Raw genomic sequence first — 6000 nt, 5'->3', positions numbered from 1 at the left:
TGTGCTCAGAGTGTGAATTGGATATGGAGAGTGAGCCAGGAAGGCCTGGGGCTCCCAGGGATACCTGGTGGTTCCTTGCCTGCCTTATTTGCAGTGGCTTAGGAAATTGAAGGTAAGACAAAATTGACTTGCAGGCTCATTCCCCAAGATTCCTGCCTTCTTGCCGCCACACCCTCTTTCATCATCTCAAACTCTTTTTTCTCAGGCTGCATCAAGATAGTGCAGTGTGCCTAGTTAGACTCAACTCCAGGAAGCCCATTTCCTCTTGGAATGGCTCATTCTCAAGATTTGTCCAGGCAGGACTGACGTTTCAGCCGAACTGAGTCTATAGTGTGTCTCTGGTGTGATTTGGGGAGCATCTCCAAGGTTGCCATGTCCCACTCATGCCTAAAGTCCTACCCGCCTGGAAGCAAGGGACACAGAAAGAAGAGGCTGGTAAGTTACTTCTGAATTTTGTTTGGGGATGTCCCATGACTAGGGTCGTAGAGGGACTTCTGAGTCTACAGATTGGAACGTCTTGCAATCTACCAGTAAACGGACAAAATCCAGTACAGGGCCTCGGGCTTTGGCACAGGGAAAGAAAATCAAAGAGGCTCTCAGTGACTATTTCTCAAGGAGCAGATTAACAGTGATGAGTTGTTTTTGACCCAGTCAGGCGAGGTCCTGGCATTTAACTCTCGCTCAGCGGGAGCTTGTTTGTCTTCTGTATGCTGTATTACTTATGTTCAAGTAAAACTCATGAAATAAAATTGCATGCCGGCACCCCACTCTTTCACTTGGTCTTTATTGGAGCAAACTTATTACTGTAGTGATCTGCTTCACTAAAGTCCTGCTGAGTCCAGTGGTGATTAGAAATCTCTTGTCTCTCTTTGCTGACCGTTTAGTCTTTCAATTGCTCATCTGTTTCCCAATCTTTTCACTCTTCTCATGTCAACCAATTCATACAAACACCCCATAGTAATCTGCACATGCTGTTGCTGTCTAAGGATGGCTGCATGTGACATGTATGAACATCCAAAACAGATCTGTTCTTATTACCCTTGGTCCAGACCCTTTCCCTAATTAGCAGACCCTCCCACTGGCCTCTTCAGGCTCTGTTAACTTTAGTCCTCCACTGTTATTTGGTGGCCCTTCTGGGAGCAAAGTGCAGAGGGATAACATGGAGACATCCCTTGATGCAGCTGGAAGGTTTGGGTGAGGTTCCTGCTTTCTTTTTACTTTTGAAAGATAACTAGATGTCAGCCAAGTCTGTGGCAGAAATAAGATCTTACCCTATGGAGGGAAAAATGTATGTGAAGTGTATGCCAAAGTTCACAGCAGATTCATCCATAATTACCAAAAGGGGGAAACAATCTGTGTCCATCAACAGATGAACGGGTAACTGAAGTGGGTATACATGCAACGGACTGTTATTCAGCTATTAAAAAGGAGCGAGGTTTTGATACATGCTCCAGCATGCACAAACCTGGATATCATTTCCTCAGGAAAGATATCAGACACAAAGGACAAACACAGTACAATTCCACTTATATGAAATATCTAGAATAGACAAATTTATTGAAATTTATAGAGATAAATTTAAGCCAAGCACCATGGGGCACGCATAGTCCCAGGTACTCAGGAGGCTGAGACAGAGGATTGCAAGTTCAGGGGCAGCCTGGGCAATTTAGCAAGACCCTGTCTCAAAATAAAAAATAAAAAGAGCCGATGTTATGATTTAGATGTGAGGTGTTCCCCAAGAGCTCATGTGTGAGACACTGCAAGAATGTTCAGAGGTGAAATGATTAGGTAATGAGAGCCTTAACCTAATCGGAGGATTATTCCACTGATGAGGATTAACTGGGTGGTAACTGTAGACAGATAAGGTGTGGCTGGAGGAGGTGGGTCACTGGGGGTATGTCTTTGAGGTGTATATTTTGTCCCTGGTGAGTGGAGCTTTGTCTCTCTCACTCTCTCCTTCCTGATTGCCATGCCCCTCTGCCATGATGTTCTGCCTCACCTCAAGCCCAGAGCTATGGAATGGATGGACCATGGCCTGAGCTTAGGAAACTGTGAGCCAAAATAAACTTTCCCTCCTCGAATGGAGGTGGTACACAGCAACATGAAAATGAACTAGAACAGTTGAACAGTGGCAGAATCTTTCTGGGTTCAATCCCAATCCTGGGCAAGGGGTGGAGGCAGGAGAGAATGAAGATAAGGGGTTATGAGGGTCTAGGAGAAGGGAGAGCGAGAGTTATTCCTTTTCTGGGGGGGGGGGTTCCTGGGGATTGAACCCAGGGTCTTGTGCATGCTAGGCAAGTACTCTACCAACTGAGCTACATGCCCTGCCTGGGAGTTATTCCTTGAACAAGTACAGAGTGTCTGTTAAGGGTGACAAAACTTTTGGAAATAGTGTTGACATTTGCATAGCAGTGTGAATGAAGGTAACACTACTGAATTCTACCCTTAAAAACAGTTAAAATACCCTTAAAATTGTATTAATATGTATATATATATGTGTGTGTATATATATATACACATATTTTATCACAATAAAAAGGTCTAAAAAGTGTATAATAATGATAAAACTATAGATGTGACTCAAGATTACTGACATGGGTGTCCAAGAGAACTATAGAAAAGAGTGAAAAAACATGAAGGCCCTAACACTAAGAGCCAGTTTAAGTAACAGAAACCCCACCCATTTCTTAGTCCTCTTACCTGCTCCAACAGGTGCCCACTTGAGTCCTCTGAGCTCAGCTGCAGACCAAGTCCCTAAACTGGGGAGAAAATCACACGGTATTGCTCAGGATTAAAGCCATGTGTGTGAGCCTGGACCCGCTTCCCTAAATGTCCATGTTCCTGGCATGGTCTTCTCAGGGAGAGTCCCTACCAGGAGAAGTGAGAACTGCCTCACTTTTGTCCCAAGCTGCTGGACAACCAGGGAGCAACAGAATGCTGAAAGAATGCACCTCCTCCTGGAAGCTCTGCCCTCCCCACCCCTTCCCCATCCTCTTCTCCCTGGGCCATCCTGCTGCCCAGGGAGCCCTACCACCTTTGGTGTCCCTCCAGCACCACTGCCCAGCTGGACTCGGTGCCTAACCTGCAAGAGCTGTCCTTTCTGTCTGCTTTCTACTGAGGTGCCCAGGTGCTTGAGAATCAGGTAAGCCAGTTACTGGGCTTGCTGGAGCACTGCAGGCCCAACTCTGGGCCCTCATGTGAGCAGCTTGAACTCAGCCACGGCGGGGTATCTGCAGCACAGACATCTGCACAGTCCACACGCTTTTATTTCTGGGGAGCCAGGTATCATTTTTATCGCTACATTACAGACTGTGCTTCTTAGATTGTTCAGATTCTGCCAAGAAAAATGGATCCTAAAGTGTTTTATTTTTTTTGGTGGGGGGCTTTGTATCTCTGCAATCTTCTGGATCCCCAAGGCCTCAGGAGGCAGTGACCATGCTCAGCGAAGTCATAAAAGGTTTCTCATCCCCTATGTGGTCTGGCTAACTAGGAGAGGTGGCTCCATTTAGGAAGATATTCAGCTACTGGGACGATCTTTCTTTAGACTCCTGAACCAGAGCTCAGAATTCTTCAGTAGGAGAGAATGTGGGATCCTGCTCCCCACAATCCTCAAATCCTTGTCCTCTCTAGACCTATCCCCAAGATTCACATGCTCTCCCCTGATCAGGTGTTTGGACAGGTGGGCAGGTGCATCTGATACAGCCTCTAGGCAAGTAGAAAGGCAAAGGACAAGACGATGTAATCAGTTTCGTCTTACTGTATTTAGGCTGTTAGAATGTTGATGCATTTAGGATTATTTATTATCATTTGGTGAGTTTTATAAGACTACACTTTGAACTCCCAGTTCTTCCTCTGGTTATGGGCTGAATTGTATTAATATGTTGTAGTCCTAACCCCCAGTACCTCAAAAGGTGACCTTATTTGGAAATAGGATCATTGCAGATAAAATTGAGGAGAGGATACTGCAGCAGGTAAGTTCCTCATCCTACAGAACTGGCGTCATAAAGAGGGGGACTTGGACACAGGCACACATGTAGGAAGGCTGCCAAGGGAACTTGGAGGGGGGCATCTATAAGCCAATGAGAGGGGCTGGGAACAGGCTGTTCCCTCCCAGACCTGAGAATTGGAATCCACCCTGCAGTGCCCCGTGTTTGCTCAAAGACAGCCTTCAGAACTGTCAGCCAATAAATTCACATTGTTTTAGAGACCCAGTTTGAGGTACTTTGTTAGAGAAGTCTAGTAAACTAATTCACTCCCAGATAAATATATTTTTCCATTTTTGCCCCGCTAGGGTTTGAGGGTAAACAAAATTGTCATGGTTTTATAAAGCCTCAGAACTTTTTCTTTGTTGATAACTTTGAAAAAATTGCTTTGTAGTTGTAGATGGACAGCATGCCTTTGTTTACTTTTATGTGGTGCTGAGGATGGAACCCAGCGCCTCACGCTTGCCAGGCAAGCCCTCTGCCACTGAGCTACAGCCCCAGCCCTGTAGACAACTGTTTTCAGTCACTTGGTGTGCAGGGAAATAAACATGACAACACCATCCCACATTAGAACTAGTTCTAATAGCTTAGAATCATTTTAAAAGTTGTTTAATAAAGTAAAAGAAATGCAAGATACATTAAACTATTTGCACTGCTCCGAAGTTTTTGCATTTGTTAGCATTTTGGCATCTCCTGGAATCCTTGGACATGTGCTTTTTTGTGCTCTGTCATTTAACATTACTTGATAGAATTATTTCTACATAGGGACAATGCTCATATTGATACAGCTACTCTGCTCTCACCTGTTGTCATTTGTTAATTTAAAATTTTCTCTATATCTCTGTGTAATTTGCATTTTAACTCCATTTGAACTGTTTCCTTGGGGCATGTCCAGCGGAGAGAGATCGTGGATCATTTTTGTGGTCCCTGTTACCAAACACGCTCTTATTCTCTGGTAGACGGGGCCGCTGTGTGGTTTTGCCAGGAATGACTACACGCGCCGGTCGGTTTCTCCATCATCTTGACTTCACACAGTTTTAGTATCTTAAATTATTTTCCTTAGTTTCAAAAGTCTTCCCTATTTTTATAGTGGATTCAGTTTTCATTTACGTCACTAGAGGAAGGTAGTCACAGCAACTTTTAAAGCCCGGTTTTATTTTTGCATCTTACAGAGAGAGGCAGGCAGCCTGCGCCTCCCGCGCCCCAAGCGGTGCGAGGCCGCAGCAGCTGCACTCCGGGCGTCCTTGCAGCGCCGCCGCCAGGGGTCAGTGCAGGCTCGGCGCTGGCCTGCGGGTCCCAGAATGCACCGGGCTCCGGGCCCGCGCGGCGGCCTGCACACAGCTGCCGACCGCGACCCAGCCGGGGTCTACCGGCGGTGGGTGTGGCCGCCCGGGGCGGGGCCTGCGGCGAGGGGCGGGGCCTGCGCGGGGGCGGGGCCCGGAGCCGCGCCGCGGGCCGTCGTGCTGTGGCCCGCGCTGTAGACCTGGCACCTAGCGCTGTGGCAAGGTAGGGGCTGCCGGGGGCCGTCCGGTGCGTGGGCGTGAGTCTCCCGGTGGAGCGGTTCGGAAGCGCGGCGCCCGTGCGGTCCGGGGACCGCTGCCTACTTGTCGCCGACGCGCGCTCCGGGCTCAACTCTTTGTCTGGCCGGGTTCTCCCGCCTGCAGCCTCCGCGGGCTCGGGAGCGGTCCCCTGGCGGCGGGTGCGGGCGGCGACCCCCACCGCGGCCCTGCGAGGGAGCTGAGCGCGGGGACCTGGGCGGGGCGCCGCGGGGCGAGGGCCTGAGCCCTGCGCCGCGGGTGTCGTGAGTGGCCTCTGCCCGCGCCCCCGCTACGGGCGGCGGTGCTCTGGGGCTGCGCCGCGGGTCCTCCGGTGCCGGCAGCGGGACATCGGCAGCGAGAGGCCGGCGAAGAGCCGCCGCCACGCCCCCGCCGCCGGAGCCGTGGGAGCCTTTCAGAAAGTGAAGTTGGCAGGTGGGCAGCGCCGCAGTGCCGGGCGCCCGGGTGGCCGGCCGGGCGGG

At 49.5% G+C, this 6000-nt stretch overlaps 1 protein-coding gene across 1 annotated transcript in view; it reads left to right on the top strand.

Annotated features, from left to right (window-relative positions):
* Window positions 1–5464: 5464 nt before the first annotated feature.
* Extl3 (exostosin like glycosyltransferase 3) overlaps window positions 5465–6000 on the top strand; it is a 123644-nt gene continuing 123108 nt past the window's right edge. The window contains exon 1 of the mRNA XM_047549969.1: window positions 5465–5489. The gene's annotated coding sequence lies outside the window, so the exon portion shown is untranslated. The remainder of the gene's footprint in view (window positions 5490–6000) is intronic.

This window comes from Sciurus carolinensis, chromosome 4 (assembly GCF_902686445.1).
Source record: "Sciurus carolinensis chromosome 4, mSciCar1.2, whole genome shotgun sequence".
In the NCBI taxonomy this organism is placed as follows: domain Eukaryota; kingdom Metazoa; phylum Chordata; class Mammalia; order Rodentia; family Sciuridae; genus Sciurus; species Sciurus carolinensis.
This window is presented reverse-complemented; position numbering and strand designations above follow the sequence as displayed.